We start from the raw sequence: 21,625 nt of genomic DNA, 5'->3' as shown, positions 1-21,625 counted from the left end.
CTTATGTCATCTATATTGAACCAATAAGACTGATGACACACAAATATGGCAGTAACTTTTTTTTTTGTTGCTGACTGACATTCAAGTTTATATAAAAGCTAGCCAACATTTTTTCGTTGAAAACCCCAATAAAGCCGTAAAGCACATTTATATGTGCGATTAAGAAAAAGCCGCAGCGCTCATGGCCAGCGGTTCAAGAGCAAACGTTCAATGTTGCGGTTAGCTTTTTGGGTAACAATATCTTACCGTGAAGACACACTGGGCTCACCATAGTTGCTTGTAATTATAGTGTCTCATGTGTTGAGGGGGGTATTCAATAACTCACACTGTTCTGCCTCTCAAGAAAACATTACTTATCTTTTTTTTTTTCCATTTGTGCAAAGATGATTTGCAGACCACAGTCATGGTCATTTTTAAGCCTGAGTTGCAACATCATGGAAGCATGTGCGCCACAATGCCAAAAAAATAAATAAGCGAAACAGATCCGGCACCCTGCAAAATTCTCGCAAACTTCCACTTAAATGCTTTTTCAAGTATGAAATGACTGGAAATGAATACAAATCCCAAGCAATCCTCTTAGGTTGTATTTGTTTCGGGTTGCGGGCTTGCAGTTACAACACACACACTTTACAGCCACGCAACTCTATAAATGTCTCTTATTAGCATTGAGCATCCGAGATGAAGCACAAGGTATAATGAAAGGTTGATGCAGTAGAGAAGATGAGACCCCACGGGAGAGGGGAAAGAAGAAGACAAGACAGGAAAATAGATTACGGGGAGAAGAGGGGAATATAGGAAAATACCAGAGGATGAAAGTTTTGGGGGGGAAAAAAAGGTAAGTAAGGAAAAGCAGAGGATATATGGTGTCATCTGGAAGGTTAAGAAAAAAATTTAACCTTATAAAGAGCTGCTCATTGTGGTTAGGAATTATTAGAAGTTTACAGTTTAAAGGTGAAAACACCCTGAATATAAATCTTCCCAACCCCAACCTGACAGAATTGACTATCTTCTCCCATAAACATCAAATTTATTGAGCGGGCAAATGGGTGTGGTCCAAAAGGGAGGCGAGAGAAGTTTGGCTACCTCTCGTATTTTCCAAGGTGAGGAAAATAAGTCTATTAGTGAGGTGGCCTCGGGAGCAGAGTGTACCTTTTTCGTCAGTGTGGGTTTATGGGTGTGTGTATTGGCACTGACGTACTTTGTGGATCATCTCATTAGATGTTGTGCTGAAATGTTGTTGCCAATGCTAATTTAAAGGTACAGTAAACTTTTGTTTGATTGTTGCTGGGGTGAAAAAAAAAATGCTAGTAGAAAACTAAAGGACTAAAGGAATCACTGCTCTGTATTAAATATAAAATAAAGAATGGAAAGGGAAATAGTGCCACCCAGTGGTGCAATACTTGGTTCTATGCCTGTGGCCTGTCAAAGCTAAAGATTGTTCCTGGCATAGAGAGAGTGAGAAAAAATTTGGGAGATCTAGTGTGAGTTTTGTGTTTTTGAGGTGAAAGATAATAACAGCATTAGTTAGCATTCCAGAATTAAAGAAAAAAAAAACGCCCAAAGGAAAATTACAGATTGATTGATGGATGTCACTAATCAAAACACAAAGCATTTTGTCGTCAAAATATTTGTTGTTATCTGAGCTTTTCTTTGACGTGTTGGGTATGCTCATCAAAAATATGACTCGGTTCTGCAATAAGAGACTTGAGAGTGACAGAGTAATTTGCAGGCATATTGGTGGAACAGGGTTGACCAAAAAAAAAAAAAAAAAAAAGCAAGACGGATGAAGAAACCGGAGAGTTTCCAAACATCCAACCAGACAACTCAAGAAGAATTTCAAACAAGTCGACGGAGAATTGCAATGACGAGATGATTTCTTTATAATGGTTGAGATGATTGGTTATTCTTAAGTGAACATTAAGAAAACAAAATGTCAAGCCTTGGTTTAGATGGGTCATGACAGGTTGCGATGACTCATTGGATTTTGGAAAGTGAGAAATCTACGGGCATAAATATCGCAACACTTGGGCACGTCTAGATTTTATTTAGTTCCAATGGAAGAAATTCTGGAAAGGATGGAGCTTTCTTTTTTTTTCTTTTTGGTACATTCTCTCAGGTATCGAAAGGAAAAATTCACGCAAAAATTGGAAATCGTCTCGGTTGGCATGTTTGTGACTGGCAGAGTTGGCTCGTACTTTGGCAATGACTTAGGGCCATTGTTTGACTTGTGGGAAGAGAAGGGAAAACAAACGGAACATTTCTGTCCGGAGGCAATCATCTTCATCCCCATGCTAATTGCCTCCTTTCATGGCACTCGAGAGAGGCCTCTCATGTATCTTGATGATGAAAATGACTTTTGTAGTGCGGAGGCGCACGAGACGTTCGAATACAAACAGCCGAGGACAGACAATGATATTGAAACAGACGGACGGCCAGACAGACAGACAGGCCACCAAGCTCACCTTGTCCTCAGAGAGGCTAATGTTTCTGGGAAAGTCCCGCTCCACTTGCTGCCTTGCCACGTCCTCACAGCTGACATGGACATGTGGAAAGACGACACACACAAAGGGAGAGGAGCCAATGAGCTGATTAAAAAAGTTGGATTGAAAATCGGATTTGAGGAGGAATCGAATTGGAATCGGATATGCATGCAGTCTTTGTCATCACTCCTACCTGCAGCAAATCACCTAAACGTCTATTTCGTAGACATGAAAAAAAAAAACTGTCAAAGCAGCTGAGACATTTCCCTGCAGTTCCTGAATGTCACTCTGTCTCTGAGAAATCACCGCAAGTCCTCGGGTTAATGGACGGAAAAGCCTGAAATATTTGACAGGATGCTTACGTAGGAAAATAAGGTGGCTGGCAAGAGCACTTTTTTTTTTTTTTTGGTTCAACCTTGTTTTGCTTCAACGCTGAGTCCTTTTGACTTCAAGCAAATTAGGTGCCATTATTGGGCTGACAAAGCCGGACGTTTGCGCCGTAGGGGGAGTGTCAGATTTGGACGGCTTGTCCAAACAAACACAACAATCATTTTTATTGTTACGCTGGCTCAAATTCACCCACACAGCTTGTCATTTAGTATCAACTGAATTTGGCTGAAAACAAAGTTGACAGCCATTTTATCAAACTTTATTTCCATAGCCTTAAGTCTATATTATACAATTTTCATCCTCACAGTACGTCACTTCATTTTAAGTGTTTTGAATTAAGCCCAAAACACTAATACTTGCTTTTAATCAAATAACACGCCCGTTTTTTACGAGACTTTGGGGTGTTCCTGGAAATCTTAGGCAATTATCTCTTTGCCTCTCTGCTTTTGTGGTAGAGACAAAGATTGCATAAAAGAACATGAAAGTGCCCCCCCCCCTCCCCTCTTGTGTTTTCCGTTTTACAACTCTATTACGTTTTCTGTCGCTTGTGTGAATATCGGCGGTAATTCCGCATGAGCTGGCCTCTTTTCTGGCACCAGAAGTCTGTCATTGTGCTGGTTGAAGTGGCCATTTAGAGCACAGCACGGTTGGCATCGCACGGCCTCTCCGCTTGTTAGTGGTTAACCCGGAGTCCCGCAGGGTTTCGCCACTCTTTCGTCAACCTCGCAAGCCTTCGCTGGGAATGGCACAAAGTTTCTCATGACAATGACGACGTAATCCCAAATCTCAACAAAGGCTGCATAGTTTGAGTGCAAAGCAAAAAAAAAAAAAATTCAACAACACAATAACTGTGTCGATTTTTTTTTTTTGCTTGAAGGCAAAACAGCTGATTCCTAGATAACTTGCTGCCAAGGTTACACAACACCTTGCTCCTGACTAAGGGCCGAGTGCTTCCTCCCCTCCTCCAGTCCGTCTGTCCTTGACTCCACTTGCGTTTCCTGTCCTTTCTACACACATTTGCCTTTTGCTCTCAACTTTATCTGTTGTTTCCCCTCCTTGTATATTTTTATCGCCATTGCCCTCCAGCTGCATGCAGTAGCTGAGATAATTGGCTTTTATTGCCATGAGATTGTAAGGTAATAGCAAAGTATGCTAATAGCAAAGTAAGCTAATAACAAAGTAAGCTAATAGCTAACAGAACAGCCCCATGCTGTGTTGCTTTATCAAATACATTTTCAATGTCTGAATTTCTGTTTTATTACTTCTCTCGTCCTCTGCCAGTCTATCCTCCTCCTCGTTTTTTTTTTTCGATGATTATTTCTCCATGCTGCAAAGTGGAGTCTAACCGGTGCATGATATTTTCTTTTGGCGATTTTTTTTAAAAAGGTTGTCGATGGCCACTCGTGGATGTTAGCGCACGCGTATTGATTGAAGTATTATCTTAACATTTGCATTTGCAGAGAACCACAGCAAATCATTTATTTCTGTTTGCCGTAATATCTGATACTCTATCATTACTATTAGAGTAGTTTGTGGTATTGGCTTGATGCTTCAAGTGTTTTTTCCGCTGTAAACGGTGCTTATGGATTGGAAACTATTGGAAAAGCAAACAAATCTCGTTTTTAGATTCCGCAACGTAGATTGTGTTGTCGTGCCAAGTAATCAGGTATGTGCAGCATGAGCGAATCTCAGGGTGATACTTGAGAGTTACAGTGAAGCAAAAAAGGAATAAACACATTAACGATCCGTTTGGTCACGCTGCACGAGCAACGACATTTTATTTCCATTTACCTTCCACTTGTGGAATATTTTCAATTTATCACTTAAGTGTGGACAAGGATCCACACATCAGCCAGCCAAAATTAAAAATGACGCCATGCGAGGGAACAGATTACACATCATAAAAGTTTGCTGTGATTAAAAATAAATGGAGAATTACAACAGCCAATGAAAATCAATTATGGGGAACGGTAGAGACATTTTTATAATTGCATCAAGGAGTATTAATAAAACTTACAGCGTACATAAAGACAATGGAGGATGAGCAAAAAAGCTTTTCTCATTCCTGGCACTCGCAACAGATCAAGCGTATGGTTTTCTTCCCGAATTCTGATATCATGAATATGCGGTGACTCACATGTCCCCTGTCGCCTCCATTGCTGAGCACATCCTCATCACCAGAAACTATTAGAGCAGTGAGATGGTTGACTGAACCAGTTTCAGTGATGTCATCAGAAGAAACGTCATGCAATAGCATATCTGTGATTATTTACTAGACTTTGTAACTATGCAGCCTTTTTTTTTTTTTTTTACAGTCTCAGCGGTAAGAAGGTAAAATGTTTGTATATGGATTTAAATGAGTGGATTGTGATCAAGTCTTCCTCTGAAAGTTTTTAATCCTAGTTTGTTTCTTACCACAGGGCCTCATCGCTGGGTAATAAGAACCCGTATTTCTGACTCTGAGCTGGAACAGATTGCATAGAAAAATCTGAGATGGTAAAAAAGTTGGAAAATTAGTGAAAGAAATACTATCTCCTCTCTTGGAAGAGTCTAATAATCCCGCACATGTGCTACCCACCGGAGATGTCGTCAGACTCACCAGTGGGGAATTAGGTTTTTGGGAGAAAAAAAACAAAAACATACTTTTTTAAAAAATGTTTTGGATGGACCGGCCTAACGATCCAAACTTTGGTACGCTCGAGGTGTGAAACTACGCGAGTCGTGGTCTTTCCGATGTTTAAATAAACTCGTGTTTTATTTGCAATCTACTTTTGCAAACACACTTTTTGCATTCCTACTGGTGAAGCAAACAAATCTCAAATCATGTATCAGTTAGGAAGTCACAATGGGTCAATATTTGTCAGGCCAGTTAGGCAGTGATCAATACTTTTTTTTTTTTAATCGTTGAGCTAAATCATTGTGCTAGATAACCTATTATCTATGACCTAAAGGGATTTTTTTTTAGCATACTCTTAAGAAACTATCCGCACTGTACACGTGTCATCAAAAATTTTACTTTTCCACTATTTTCTCATCTTTTCTTTATTTACATAAAGATATGTTAAAAAAAAATGGGTCATTTGTCAGAATTCCACAGCTGTCAGTAGCTGCGGACAGAATGAGAAAGTGTTGACGGCAGCCGGGTGCTCCACCCAAAGAAAGGGAAGGTGTGGCACGCAGTGGCCCAAACGGGTCCACATGGCTCAAGGATTAAAACACCAGACCGGGTCCACATAACATAGACGTGAAGGTGATGTATGACGCTGGTAGCAGGGGCATGTGGGCTTTGCGTTGATCCGTAAGTGCATAGTCATATTCCATGTGTGTGTCTGTTTAGTGTAACAGGGGGCTTGTAAATGTTGTGTGACTGTAGAACTGTGTTGCACAGATGCAGCTAAATGAGGCTTATCCAACAGTCTGGTTTAGAGGTGTGTTTGTGAGAGAAGGGGTGTGTGTCGTCGTCTTAAATGTTTATGCATTTCAATATGGGAAGCAGTTGCACAGACTGGATAGTAAAACAAAAAAGGCCGCTGACCTCAAAGGCCAAATCGTGGTGTGTGATGTGAAGAGGCGGGGTTAAGGTTAGGGTTAGTCAGGATTGAGCTCATGACTTTTTCCACATTTAGAACATTGTTTATGCGGCACTCCCAATTTTGATATGTGTGGACTTATTTGGAAAGTTCCTTTTCAGGACTCTACTCGCGTTTTCCCAGAAATGACCATAATCTGGCCTAAAATTGTAGCAGAACATAAAACGAAATTTACATCCTGACTTCGCAGCAAATTTTGGTCAAAAGTCGTACGTGCCTATAAAAAAAAGGCAAATCACTTCCCATGGCAGCCGCCTTGCCCTCTGCACAGCTCTGTTTAGAGAAGGGAATCATTCACTTAGCCTTATCGTTTTTTTCACCCATGCTATCTTAAAGCCACACAAACACACTGATAACGATTATCGGCATGTTTACACGCCGGACACAATGCAGAGGTGGGAAACACGGCCGGGATTACACCGAAACTGGAAATATAGCCGAGAGGTCCAAAAACAGTAAAGGAACATCAGCAAGCAGAAACCATCTTGATTTAATCGTTCTAGCAAACCTCTCTCGATTGGAATACAATTAAATTAGGTTTTAGACATTACCAGACGTGCACGGCTAGTAGAGAACATGTTGTAGGTCCATTAAAATTGGCTTCACGTTGTGGAGAAACAAGCAGAATAGGCCTGAGTAGTTTGTTGAATTATTACGGGTTGAATGAAACAAACCATGTCCCGACTTTTATTCCTTTTCCAGGGTTTTTAAACTAAAAGAGGAAAGGAAGCTACATTTCCTCTTGATAATAGCAGGCTGTAGAATTTTTTAGAAAACACACTATTTGCTTTGGATAATTCTGCGAGGGGAGCTTGAATAATGATCCCGGTTGTGGAAAGCAGGTGAAACAGAGTGTAGGTGGGCGGAAAAAAGTACGTATGTGGATGGGTGAGTGGGAGGAAAACCTTGAGGTGAGATTGTGGCCAAGGGGGAATGAGGACAGAATGAACGGAGGAGGACAGCAAAAAGAGTGTCCAAGTGATGATACTTGAGAACGAATAAGCACATTGCAGTTCCTTAATACAATTAGCCGAGAAGCAAGCAGTGCCAATCCAAAGATTCGTTATGCCTTTCCACCAATTTATTCAACCCGGAATCAAATGGAAAAAGTGCTTGATTGAGTTTAGACAGGAATTATTCTTGAGGAAGACTTTTGTCCTAATGTCGGTGCAAGTACATTTGGACGCCGATGCCGCCCGATGAGGAAAGACGATCCACACCACTTATTCCTCCGAACCTCTCATCTTTCTCTCATCATCCATTTGTTTATACGTCACCTTCCATTAGTCAGACCTTTAAGTCGCATATCAGAATATCTTGATTCCTTATCCTCATCCTTCTTGCTCCTTCAGCATTCTGTACTCAATGTGCCACTCGCCTGAAGGCAAACTTAATTTAGACTTTTAATTCTAGTCAGCCTCTCAAAGTTAGCGTTGAAATACTCTGTCTAAATATTGTGCACATATTCATCCCAAGATGACTCTCCCTAATTCCACTCTCCTCTGCAATCTCTTCTCACACTCATTAATTCTGCTGTGAATTAATTAGCAGAGAGGGTGGAATTTTTCCAAAACAGAAGAAAGGGGGGTAAATAATAGGGGGAGGGGATCTGCATTAATCACCTCGCTATTTCTCAGCAAAAAAAACAACAAAGCATGAGAATCTTAAAAAAAACAAAGGAAACACTACAAAAAAAAAACACGATAAAGAAAATTGTTTACTTCGCCCTTTCCTCCGCTGCTGAAACCCCACGGGGATGTGATTAGTATAATTTTTTTTTTTTCTTCCTGCCACTCCTTACACTACTCATTCCACTTTGATGATGATGTGGGAGTTCAGGGAGAAGCACCTTGGCTGGAATATCGCTCAAGCAAAGGAGCAAACTATAGATGAGGGCCGGAAAGGGTGTCTGTGTTTCTTTGAGCATGCTCGCTTACTCCCCGGAGTACTGTCATGACTCATACGTACATGAACTTCAAAAAAAGACGAGGCCACATCACCTCACTCACTAAATTACTTATTTAGCATAAAAAAGCACAACAATATGAATGCTTGTCAAATTACAACAAAGAATGAACTCTGGCAGTGTTGCCATGGTAACCCCGAGTTCTGATAATGACAGGATATGATGTCAGGATGAAGCCGATTGGACGAACGCTACAATAATGTCACATTTTTGGACAACGCAACTAATTTAAAACACATTATTCGCATTGCAGCATTGAAATTAAGTGGTCAATTCAAATTATACATTTGAAGTTTATTATAGGTTTAAGAGGTGATACTAATCAAAAATAAATATGGCTCGAAAAAGATTTTGGATTGGGGGGGAGTGAAAATGTTGCCAGTGTATTACAGTAAATGCTTTGGAATAAAAACTGCAGACATGTTACATAACTTCTGAGGAGTGTTCTTTAACTCCTTAGTTTGTTTTTAAAGATGTTATTCCACAGTGGATTTGATATAGTACATAGCTGAGCCATACTTTTTTTTTTCAATATGTCAATATAAGCAAACCAAATGTATTATAATAATTGGTGGTCCTGTATTAAAATCTCTGCTTCTTAGAAATTATTCTCCCTGGATCTTGTGCTATGTGTTTATAGTTCCATTCTGTAAAAGCCACATACCTACGTGTTTACGCTTTGGGTAATATCACTTAACTACTACCTGGCACAAGAGAGAAGCTGATATTAGGTGCTACAACTGGAACTGCATTCTTGCTTTCCCTTGCCTATTGTTTTACTCTATTGTCAAACCTCACATAATTTTAAATCTTATAAAATTGCTTCAAATGATCGCTGTGTTCCGTAATAACGGGGGGTCCACATATTTGTTTTATATTCACACCAGTTCCAGGGAGTCAATGCCAATGGAAAATCCATTAGACTCAAAAGTGATTGGTGGTTGACTCAAAGTCATGTAATTGGAGGCAATCAATATTGTGAAAATATGTTCATTCCTGCATACGTGGAATAGTTCTGGGTGGTGGTTAGGTTCTGGTATTGGATGTCTGGGGTACATGACATTGCGCAAATTCTTTCAGAGTGGAGAATTTCTTCAACTGCTATGTGGTCGATTAGCCTTAACGTACAAATCAGGATTCAACCAAAATGGCGGCCTACTTTTAGAGCACATATAATTTCCACTGAGTATTTTACTCTGATCTATTTTTGCTACTTATATGTTCATCTCTTTATAATTACTTGTGTGGTCGATTTGTTCTGGTCAGAGATACATTAGTCACATGACTATTTCACCAATCCAACGTAAACACTGGGGAGTGATATTTGACTCCATTTTAATGATATTGGACCTTTTAGCAATATAGCAAAATTTTCCCCTCAAGACTCGTCTGATATATTGCACACCCAAGCACAGAATAATACGTGCAACCCGAGACTGCAATGTCTGCAGCCACTGCTTGCACGGGATGCATTAAAAATGAAAAATGACAAGAGGCATAACAGCTGTGATGTCATTCACCATTTAAGCCCATTAGTGGTTTTGAGTGTTCCACTCAACAATGTTTAGTTCGTGTTGTGTGGGTGAAAGCATGTTGACATTTTACTATCACCAAAATGAAAGTTGAAGGCTAAGTTGGGTCATGGGAGCTCTTTCGATGAGGAAATGCGTCAAGTAGTAAATGTGTCATAAAGGTTCCAGGACTAGTACCGTGTTTTCCGCACTATAAGGCGCACCGTATTATAAGGCGCACCTTCAATGAGTGGCCCATTTTAAAATATTGTCCATATATAAGGCGCACCGGATTATAAAGCACATAGAATAAATAACTCAACGTTGCTCAAACGTTAATGCAATCACAATATAGTAACGCTCGAAATAGTGAAAACAATATATCAATAACTCAACGTTGCTCAAACGTTAATATCACACAACACACAAAATAAACACGTAAAGCTTACTTAGTCCTCATCCACGAATCCGTATTGGTCCATATATAACACGCACCGGATTATAAGGCGCACTGTCGGCTTTTGAGAAAATTGGAGGTTTTTAGGCCTTACAGTGCGGAAAATACGGTATATATTTTGTGCTACATTCCTAATGCAAACTACACATTTATTTTTCCTTCCAAACCAGTCCTTTGGAGTGGAATGTTCTCAGGCAGGAACTGTCAGATGCTCAGGGCATTCTGAGCAAGGTTGTTGTCACAAGGAAGCCTGCCACAACTCTAGCATCTGCAACAAATCCCTAGTGTGGGCCAAAACCCCCAACCACAACAATTCAAAAACAAACCTCGAATTGGTCTAGCAACATGTTGCATGTTTGGATTTCCCTCCAAAATATGCTCATTTATTCCCTCCCATGGGTAAAACACGGATCCAAAAACCATCTGTAAGTTAGATAACAGCGCTATTAAAAAGGACCCCACCTTGCCGATCCCAAACTTTGCTTTCCACACTCGGGCCAAACTTCTATGCATGTGTGGCCTCTTTTGGGAGCTTCCAAAGAAAATCCACAGCAACAAAGACAAATAAAAACCACACAACAAACTTGACTGCAAGCACAAAACCGCAGGGATTTTCATAACTTGGCAGAAGCATCTGATCACTTCTGTCGGACCTGGAGCTTGTCAGCACCTAGCCGGTAATTCCAGGCTAAATTCCACATTGCTACTCCTACCGACAGAAGTTTTCCTAACAACCCGTAATGTTTAGGAAACTATTATAGCTGAATATTTGGGGGCGAAATAATATATGAACCTTTTTTCTAATTTTGTTGACCTTTCGAGTGTGCCTATTTGAACTATTTCTAAAACGATTCAAAACTTTGAGAATTGAGGTCATCCACTTCTTCTCCATGGCAGTCCCAGTGATGCTAAACTCTTCCACATTGGTGGTACTCGATTCACGTTGGTCCTAATTACGTTCGCTACGTCGCAGCCCGCTCTGACCGCAGCACCAAAGGTTTACAGTGCTCTCATTATACACTTGGGCTTATACTCTAAACCAGGAAACAAGGAGCCAATAAGCAGCTGCTCCAAAACCACACTACTTCCTTACCGTATGTTTAAAAAGTTCCCTCTCTTTGTTACCCTACTGTAATGATTGTCAAACAATTGAAGGAATGTTTGTCTATCGTTTGCTGACCTAGGCAGAAGTAGAATTAGCAAAACGTACACACTAGACAAACCGCAGTTTCCACGGCACAGTAATATCTCATCACTCTAGTGCCGCTGATAAAGAACAAATAGAAATATCAAAACTCTGAAGAAGATTTTCTCAGTGCGGAGCGCCAAGGAGCCAAAGCCTTGCATTAGTCGAATTAGAGGGTATTTGAGAGCAGCTCAGCCTAAGCCAAGACTATTGGGCATACTGCTGAGGATTAGAACATAGCCTGCAGCCTCAGGCAGTGCTTTTTTTTTTTTTTTTTTTTTTTTCCAGGCCATTTCTGCAAGAGATCAGACTGGACTGGCTGTGTACCATTGCACTAAGTGCCGCGGAGGAAGGGAGTAGTTTTGAGCCAAGTCCGCTGGTCCATTGGCAACAGAGGCTGGCAGTAGAAAAGATTGAGCTCTATTGGTTGATACACAGCAGGAAGAAAAAGATCAGGTAGGAGAAAATAGAGTTGTGTCTCTCGCTGAGTGTTTTGTTAGAAGGCGAGGATCGAATTGCAGCACTGAGCCCCACCAGCCGCATTTCTTGGAGCGCCCGTCACATTATTCTGCCAGGATTGTGTCAATAGTCGGCGGCAGCGTCTCAGTCCACACACATAAACAGCATAGTGCACAAATATGCGACAAAACAGACTGGCGTAACCTCATTTGTGAATGTTGACGCTAAAAACAATGTTTTGGCAAGGGAATACACAATCTATACTTTGTGTTCTTTGGGATTGGACACAAAATCATAATTTAATATTACACATTTGGGATTGATGATTCATTTTAAATTCAATTCTAAATGTATACTCAATTTGTTACTGTTGTTTATGGACGTATGATTTCCATGTTTATATCTTATTTTCGATTTCATGCATCTGATTCCAACTTCCTAGCAGATCCGATTCCAGTAAATCGCTGTTTGTCTTCATGTGATATCATAACTCTCTGTCATAATCTGTTCTCAACTCATTTCAATTTTTGTCCTATTCATTGCTTATTGTAAACTGGAGTCACATCCGTATCCCTTTTCCAAGGTTTCAGCCTTAATCCGGGTCTTACTTCCAGCTCTTGTGCCAAACCTCAAGATGATCCAAACCCCTGGGAGAAATCGGGTCGAATGTTTACGTGCATCTGGATTTAATCAAGGACGTTTGTCATTGGGAATTTAACCAACAACAAAAAAGTTGACTAGGATTCCAAATGGGAACAAAGAGAAGAAACAGAAATTCCACAGTGAATACCAAATAAATATTGTCAAGTTATAATCCCAATAAACCTGATTAAGAAAATATTTCATATCTAACTGCAAAAATTGACATCAGCAGTTCAGCGGTGAGGTCTAAATTTGCAGAATAGAGCTGAATTCCGTATTTTCGCAGATGCGTGAAAACACAGCTGACTTCATTTGTGCCCACTAGTCCATAACATGGCATAAGAAGAAACTGATTTCTTCTAATCCTGCGGCAGGTCAAGGTTCATTTATATCCACGAATTCCAAATTATTCATCAACTTAACCGCATTCCATTTGATTTTCCTGCATTTATTTATCCGCACACAGAATTCCATCCGGAAATGGGCCACTGATGCCCGACTGCTTTCTGATCCGCTGGTGGTAACACTAGTCAGCTGACATTTCTGCAGAGCAACCTAAAGCCCACTTCCTGTTCCAGTCCACATACACAAGCACCTCTATGTCAACTGTCCACAACAGACAACTCTGGAAAAAGGAAGCTTCTGCTCAAATCTCATCCAAGCTAACCACAAGAACTTTCCCTTTCCTATATGATACATTTTCCCTTGCTATCATATGCACAATTATAAATTTGTTTGCACGTGTAGAATTGCGTCACCTCTGAGTTGACCTCTAGAATAATTGCACTAAGTCAGAACAAGTTTGACTTGTTAGAGAAAACGCAGTAAAGTTATGGAAAAGCTGGTACATGGTGTGTAGGGGAACGACTTGTGTGTTATGTATTTAAATATATGTGTGTGTGTGAGGCTCACGTGTGTGTTAAAAGCATGTGTGAGTGTGTGCGTAGGCGTTCGGTACGCCTGCCAGTCTGGGGTTCTCCTGGCAGCTTCGGCTTCCCACTGCAGCATCAGAAGTGACGAGGTGCGAGGGCGTACACACACACACACACACACACACGCATGCATACACACACTCTAAGGGTTTTCCTCAACCTTATGCCAAAGTAGGGAGAGGAAAAGACCAGTGTGAGGTGCTGGGAAATAAGCAGTTGCCTTAAAAGAGTGAGGGCTTTTTCCACTGGCACCTTCCCACATCCAGCAAATACACAAGTGACAAGTGACCCCGGCATGGCGTGACTTTTACCAGCACACAAACATTTTTTTTTTTTTCTTAAATCAAATCCAAATGCACTAATATACAAAATGACTCACATAGAATTGAGTTTTCAGATTACTAATATGGAGCCATAGTAAATCAGTGCTATGGTGCTTAATTTCAACTGTGATTTTTTTTTTTTTTAAGTTCCCGTGGGAATATTTGAGTTCTCAGGGAACATCCACTTCCACGTCTATTACTGCTGCACAGACTTTTTCATTGTCGCTACATTTGAAGAGGTCACGGAATAAAGAAGTTCTGTATTGAAATAATAAAACAAGAAGTCCCCGCGGGCATCGCAGTGGCGTGCGTGGGGTGAGCCAGTGACTCGTGAGGTCCTCCAGAGTGGAGTTATTAGTGTGTGAGATGCAGGCTGGTGGTGGGGGGGGAGTGGTGGCTATGAGTCACGTTGGTTTCCTCCTCCGCTATTAATCTGTCAGGGAAATCTACACACTCATTCGGGTTCAACTTAATGCATTAGTAATTAAAATCGGAGGAAGTCAGGCAGGCTCAAAATGCAATATTACGTCCATTAGTCATTGTAGTGTCTTTTTAACATGCTCACCTGCTTCAGTGGCATTTCTTTTTTTTTTATTATTATTATTAAAGGATGAGTTCACAAATGCATGTGACAGCTTCAGTTTAATTCGCCTATAAAAAGGCGGGCGCCGTAATCCATTAGATGGGACATAATAGGCAATGTTTTGAAAAATGTATTAAGTGGCTAACAATGCAAAAAAAGTATCGAGTGTCTCATAACATGCTTTTTATTGAAATATATCCCAAGGATAATAGGATACTTAACACAACCGATTTGTTTTGGATATTTGCCTGGTCATGGGAGGAGAAATTCGCCGTGGAGGCGTATTATATAAATTATCCCCATTGTTATGTAACAGAGGAAGTTGACAGACTTTCAAAAATAAGCAGATAAAATAATATGCGGTTGTTTAATCATTTTTTAAAAAAAACTACCATAACAATACTCGCCAGGTCGTACCAGGCTTGAGTAAGCCACAAAGGATATTTTAAGTGTAAAACAGGCACTAAAATAAGCTGAGGGCAGGATGAGGTGTTTTTTTTTTTTTGGTGGAGGCTGTTATAGTAAACGCATCATCCTGCTGAGTCTATTTCTGTGTTTTATTTACAGCACACAATGGAACAAATGTTAAACGACAGGAGTCGTCATTCCTTCAAAAACAAGTAAATATAAATCGGGGTCATGGCACCAATTTGAAAGATCTGTCATACTAGCCTTTTTTTTTTTGTAATGCTTACGATATTATGCTAGCAGTAAGGCCTGTTTGTGAGCACATGTGTGTGTATGTCATTCCAGTTGCCTCCAGCTGCTCAGATGCAGCTGAGCGAACAGGAAATGTGGCGTTAAGTGGAATTTCACTACAGCAGTTCGCCGGTAAAAAAAAAAAAAAAAAGGTGCCACACTCAGAAGAAAAAGGGTTAAATGGAACCACATTGTACTCAAAACATGCACGCACACAAACGAGGACCAACACCAAGATAGACTCGACGCGTGATAGCAAACCTGCAGACTTTGAGAAAAAGTCAATTGTTTGCTTTTTTTTTTTTTATTTTGGTCCACGTTGAGATGAATCAAAAGGTTTGTGCACTCTGACGTCAAACCAATCGACACCGTCTGGCTGCGACACCCCTGCCGAACTTAATAACATATGTCGAGTGGCGTAACCACAAGCAGTTGTGCAACCCCGGTGGATCACATTATGTTTCTATTTTTGCCCCGTATTGGCAGCAGTCACTCGATTACACAATAAAACCTTTATTTTCATTTTGCCTCCACTCACAGATACCACTGTGTACACAATGTACATTCACCCCATCTGCACCCTCCCCTCGCTAATTCAGCAAGCTCGACTAGGAAACAATAAGAACGAGGTACTAAAGTGTGTTTTTATCTTAACCAAATTCAAAATTTGCTCCCTACACTTTCTGTATAATAAATGAAAGGATCCATTGACAAACGAATTTGCATCCAACTTGCTGTCCGGAGGAAGTGAATACTTCAAAGGTGGAGAAATAAGAGGAAGACGAAACCATTTGCTGAAGTTTCCAGGATGCTCACTGGGTGATAGCGTTCTCCCTTTTCATCCCCAAGAATAGAGACAATATCTGCTCTGTACCGGCAGGGGGGGCTTTGTTGGTCTTGCCAAAGTATACAGAGATCAGAGAAAGATGAGTCTGCGCGCAGTCGAAAAGAGGAACCTCCATGGTGAGATATGACCTCAAACACCTCCTTGACTCATGTTACCTCCATTGAAATTAAAATGTCACGCTTAACAGATGGGCTTCATTCAAATTAGACGGACATAATAAGCAATATATTCAAGCATATTTGTCAAACTTACCTTCTATAGAGAGAGTAAAAAGCTAGCAAAATCTCTATTTTTTTTTTTTAAAAGTGGAGACAATTTGTAATTTTTTGTATTGACCCCATGAAGATGCACAATTTGTCTTTGTGGGCCACGTAAAATGATTAGGCGAGCCATATCTGGCCCCCGATCCTTGGGTTTGATAGCAGTGCTCTACCGCATTGAATGCTCAGTATTGATTTTTTTGTATTATTAGTAAATTGACTTGGTAATTTACAAGTTTTTGGTTTGACTTGGTCACAACATCTGCCCAAAAGGATCAGATTGGAGATTAAAGCAGGTCCCTTTGACAAGTGTCTGGGCTAACCCCATGGATGAGCTCCCCTCAGGAGATATTTGGATTGCTCTATTACCTTCCTGGACACTTCCTCAGGTGCCGTGTTCCGGATGTGTGTCGCAGCGGGAAGGCCTCAGAGCAGAAGAGACTCGTCCTCGCAGCTGGCCTGGAACTGCATAGACAGAAGATACTAGTCCAAAAGACCCAAGCTTGCATCCAGATGCTTTTGCTACTTTGATGGTATTGCTGTCCACTCCTTAGCAACAAGTCATCTGGAAGCTCTCTCTGCCACATCTGTAGATGACTCTCCTCTTCCTCCATGCTCCACTGCCCGAGGGCTCTGCCTCAGGACCTGGCAAGGAACCCCAACACGTAATCTCCACTGGGGTACACTTCACGTCACTACCTTGATACCAGATGCCCAATCGACTTCCTTTTAAAGACAATATCCTTACTGGTTTGTCAGTTTCCGATACTATTCCCAGAGAAAGTTCCCTGCGACACGTGCCAACCACAAGTGTACCTTTCATATTTAAAGCCAGAAATACTTGGACCTGGTCCGTAGTTTTCCGATGCCCCCCTCTTGTGTCACATTATGCACAACATGCCAAGTGAAAATGTACATTTTTTTCCCCCCACCTTAAAAGTCTGTTAATTTGGAAAATGTGAATGTATTCCACCTGATTGTTTGGTTGAATAACTTTTACAGTACATATACAGCACCATAAAGCTGGAGACATAGCGTCACTTTCGGGTAGTCCAAAGACTACATTTGGTCAACTACATTTTTTTTTTTTCCACCTATCGATACAACTTTCTCAGATGCCCCTCCACACACATGTGGTGTTGTTGTTTTGAGAGGAAGAGGGGTTAATTACTTACATTCTTCAATTGGAACCATCTTTCCACTCCCCCCCGCATGACCAGCTGGATGGAACTCCCGGGCAATCTTAAAAGAGAAAGAAGACCAGGAGATATCAAACAGTAGAAAGCAAACAAGGTTAGGAAAGGGAGTCAAGTTGATTTATGTGCTTCCTGTGTCTGATATTATCGACCATGAAAAGAGCCTTTCTTAGTAATGAAGGAAGATATTGTACATCATAAATCTTATAGCGTGGCCTCCAATTGTCATCATTGCAAATAAAACTAATTCCCCGCTGATGGTAAGGAAAGCATCTCAAGCATGGCAGGTTTGTTTTTATGTCCTCGGTAGCCGGTTTAGATGTTGTGTAAAATGGTTGCACCATGAGCTACTTATTCATTTTGACAGAGCTTTGCTGCCACCCTGTGCTTGGACTATAGAATGTTCTTCAAGTCTTTTTCTGCAGTAGCCTGACTTGTAAAGATCATTAAAGTCAATTTGCTTGTGTATAAAATTCAGTTGTTAAAAATGCTCATGTGTTTACAAAGTATCATTTTGAGACAAAAATGTTTCACAGTATAGCCCAGAAAAGCTGCTGCCATCTGCTCATATTTTCATTACATCGTTGCGAGGAGTTTATTTCTGTTCAAATTGGCAACAAAAAATCCAGGCACACGCCGTTATCCAATGTGTCTATAATAAACAGCTCGCCGCGAGTATGACTCATCATCTGACCTGCCTCTTCCTCCATTGAATGATTCCAAGATAGGTTTGCATGCTGTCACCGTGTTGGTAATGGGCCTCATTAATACAAATGGACCTGCCGGCGCATCTTCCTGGTGGCTGCGGAAGAAAATAAATTGTAAAAACATGAATGGATTTGGCCATGATTTATAATTCAGAAGAGCCTCATTCATACTATCCGATCGTGACAGCAAGGCCTCGATTAGCTGCTCATTTACATAACTAACCAACTGTGGTATTTCCCGAAAAGCCCAAAATAGAAAAAAGAGACAATTGTGGAAAGAAATGCAGCCAATTATTCTCAGAGCATTTGCGAGCAACAGCGTCCGGGCAACAACCCCAATTTGTGTGTGTCAGTGTGTGTTTGTGTCAGTGTGTGTGCATGCATGCGTGCCGGAGGTCGGCTAACAGCATCTTTCATGTCCCTAACCCTCGGACGTTCACTCTCTGCCTTTTTTTAAGTGATAACAATTTATTTGAAGACCACATTATTCATTTGGAGTAAAAATAAATCCACGGAAAGATGACAAACGATGTTTATAAAACCGCGCAAGCAATGCACGCTTGAATTTGTTAGCGTCTCATCTAAATCTTCAACCGCAGATAAAGCGTAACGGAACAATAAGTTTAATCAAAAGATGGCCGGGAGAACCAATCTATAACGATTACCGCTCTGGCGCGGAATACTAATGAAGTAAATGTCAAAGATCGTGATAGTCAGAGAGAAAATTGACCTTCCAGACAAAGACTGATGGCATTATTTTCACCATTTATTTTGTCACAGAGCTTTGCGTTTTCTCTTAGTGCCACGATTTTGTGATTCTTCTGATCCTTAATTGGCTTCCTTGTCCTTGTCGTGCATACAATTGCCTTTTCATTTCCTACGCCTTAGAAGTGTTAGACCGATTTGGATTGTGGAGGTGGAGGGACTCAACCTTACAAAACGGTGAGAAGAACCATTGTTCCGTCAGGTGGGTGTGTGGGTTACAAGAGAACGAAAGAGCTAATGCGATAAAGTAACTCTGATTTTAGTGCTCTTCACTTGCAGTGTGGGTTGGTGCTGTGATTCTTCGCCGGCTTGCTGCTCGGTTTCAAGGGCTGGCACCTTCTGAAGGGTTTTTAATTAAAACAATCATAAATAGTTTAATTTTCTGTGGCTTCAACTTTAGTGGGATTATAGCATTGAGTTTGCAACCCGCTTCTGGAAAAGTGAACGTCTTTCAGCTCATTACGTTTGGTTAATGAGCCAAATGCTTTGTTTTACTTAATGGATGGAGTCATTCCAGCTGCCATGGGAACCAAAAAAATTCTCTGGTAGAGATAAAAGTGGACAATGCATTAACACTGCACAATTTAAAAATGAATGAAAACAAATATTTAACAACGAAACTAAAACAGATTCAGCCTTTGTCAAAATCTCAATTGTACGCTGCCATTTACTCACCCCCCAAATAAAAACATTCGGTCTCCACAGCAACCAGTTGCCATGTGATGTTGCTGCCAGGTGGCCATGACAATGTGGATCTTCAATGTAAGCCACTTGACAAAACGCCTTCTCCATTCTCAATCACTTTAGATCTTCTTTCCTCTCACAGCCACCAAACCTGAAGCATACAATCTCAAACATCTAAAAAAAAAAAAAAAATCCAGAATGTATCATCTTTAATTACTGGACCACTTGTACTGCAAAATGTCAGATGAACTTCATTGGTTACATTAATTCACCTGCTCTGGCAGACACTTGTGATGCAAACAGTTTGGGAGGCTTAAAAACACGACCTTTTATGAAGGACAATAAACAACACTCCTGTTTACACCCAGTTACCGCGATTACCGACGGTGAATGACTGCAGTGATGATGAATAGCCTCGTCTCAACACAATGGGTGGCATTTCCGACCAATTTGTGGCTGTCATGGATTATAGTGAATGCATGCAATTGCGTAATTAACCAAAAACAACTGGCAGTGACACCACTAGGCTATTTAAGAAAATACGGGACGAAAAAATGCCGCTGCAATTTTGGAGCTTCTGAAGGAGCCATGCCAAATTGTTTATGAAAAAAAAAAAAAAAAAAACCTCTCCTTCCAGTCCCCCATTTGCATGCATCTGGGACATTTTACCTACAGTGACAGCTGGTGCTGGCCTTTTTCACAACTGTTTTTTGGGTATGCTTTCCAAAATTTTCATGCTCTTGGGCCGAGTTAAATGAAACAAATCTGGGCTTTTATGTGGCAGCTGGCTTACCTCAAATTATCAGGGTTTTCTATCATTGTCAGCCTCTTCCACTAACACTTCCAATTCCTTCATTTCAAACTTCATCTTGCTCCTGTGGTGCTCCCTGTATGTTTCAGAATGAAAATATTTAAAGCTACATAAATACAGCAGGTTGATTAGGTTCTTTCACAAGTTAAGTGTTTACCTAAGGAGTGGAATAACATCTTCCACTTCCACTGTTCCTTCTTTCAAATAAGTTTCCTGCGGACTTTTTACATTTTTACGGCAAAACTCTGTTGACAAAAACAAATGTTTCAACATTGAGTGGCTAGCACTATGCTAATACCACGACGTAAATAATGGCGGTAAACAACAACAAAAACAACAACAACAACAACCAACTAAAGGAGGAACATACCAAGATAGTTTTCCAAGCCTGCTCCCGCGTACGTGTTGTATTTTTTTCGTATTTATCATATTTTGCCGCAATTTTTAACACTTTCGTATTTGGGCGGCCATTAGGTGACTGTGTCACGTGACATCGGCCATACGTTACGTAAGACGCTCATTAAGCTGATTGGCTGACACGAGGCGCATCTCATAACTTTATTTTTCTTACTGTTTTTCATAACTGTATGTTTCTTGTATTTATCATATTTTGCCGCGATTTTTAACACTTCCGGTATTTGGGCGGCCGTTAGGTGCCTTTGTACACGTCACATCGGCCATTACGTGCCGCTGTACGTCACGTAAGACGCTCAGGAAGCTCATTGGCTGACGCGAGGCGCATCTCATAACTCCTTGCAGCTCTTCCATTGGCAGTCATTGTTGTGGTTGCCTATGTGATATAAACAAAGAATACACCATCCTTCAGTAAATAATCACTGGAGGAAAAATTCCTAGATTTGGTGAAAGAATCTTTCCAACAAATCTTTATAAAGAACAAATAATTCTAGTAAATGAGTACAGTCAAATGAACTGTTGCTTGCATTACTGTAGTCTCAACCATCGTTAACATCTGTTGAGAATTTAGCAGCTGCTATTTCCATTCTTAGTCAATTATGCACAACAAGCACCAACGGAGCTGTTAGCGCAAACACATAATTAAATGCCCACTGTGTAGGATGTTGGTAAATCAGGCCCTATATGTACTATTTGTAGTAGATATTTGACGACCAAGCCATT

The 21,625-nt window shown here is 40.7% G+C and overlaps 1 long non-coding RNA gene across 3 annotated transcripts in view; it reads right to left on the bottom strand.

Moving 5' to 3' along the window:
• Nucleotides 1-21,214, bottom strand: part of LOC125991030 (uncharacterized) — a 32,547-nt gene extending 11,333 nt beyond the window's left edge. For 2 of the 3 annotated variants that reach the window (XR_011086117.1, XR_011086118.1), the window contains exons 1-9: nucleotides 20,859-21,214; nucleotides 20,646-20,733; nucleotides 20,471-20,564; nucleotides 19,669-19,828; nucleotides 18,216-18,323; nucleotides 17,501-17,567; nucleotides 16,852-16,970; nucleotides 16,695-16,790; nucleotides 2,463-2,532 (exon numbers count right to left, since the gene is read on the bottom strand). This is a non-coding gene — a long non-coding RNA (uncharacterized lncRNA). The remainder of the gene's footprint in view (nucleotides 1-2,462; nucleotides 2,533-16,694; nucleotides 16,791-16,851; nucleotides 16,971-17,500; nucleotides 17,568-18,215; nucleotides 18,324-19,668; nucleotides 19,829-20,470; nucleotides 20,565-20,645; nucleotides 20,734-20,858) is intronic. The other variant, XR_011086119.1, reaches the window with a different exon arrangement.
• Between the last annotated feature and the right edge of the window lie 411 nt (nucleotides 21,215-21,625).

Source organism: Syngnathus scovelli, chromosome 21 (genome assembly GCF_024217435.2).
Source record: "Syngnathus scovelli strain Florida chromosome 21, RoL_Ssco_1.2, whole genome shotgun sequence".
NCBI classification, from domain to species: Eukaryota; Metazoa; Chordata; class Actinopteri; order Syngnathiformes; family Syngnathidae; genus Syngnathus; species Syngnathus scovelli.
This window is presented reverse-complemented; position numbering and strand designations above follow the sequence as displayed.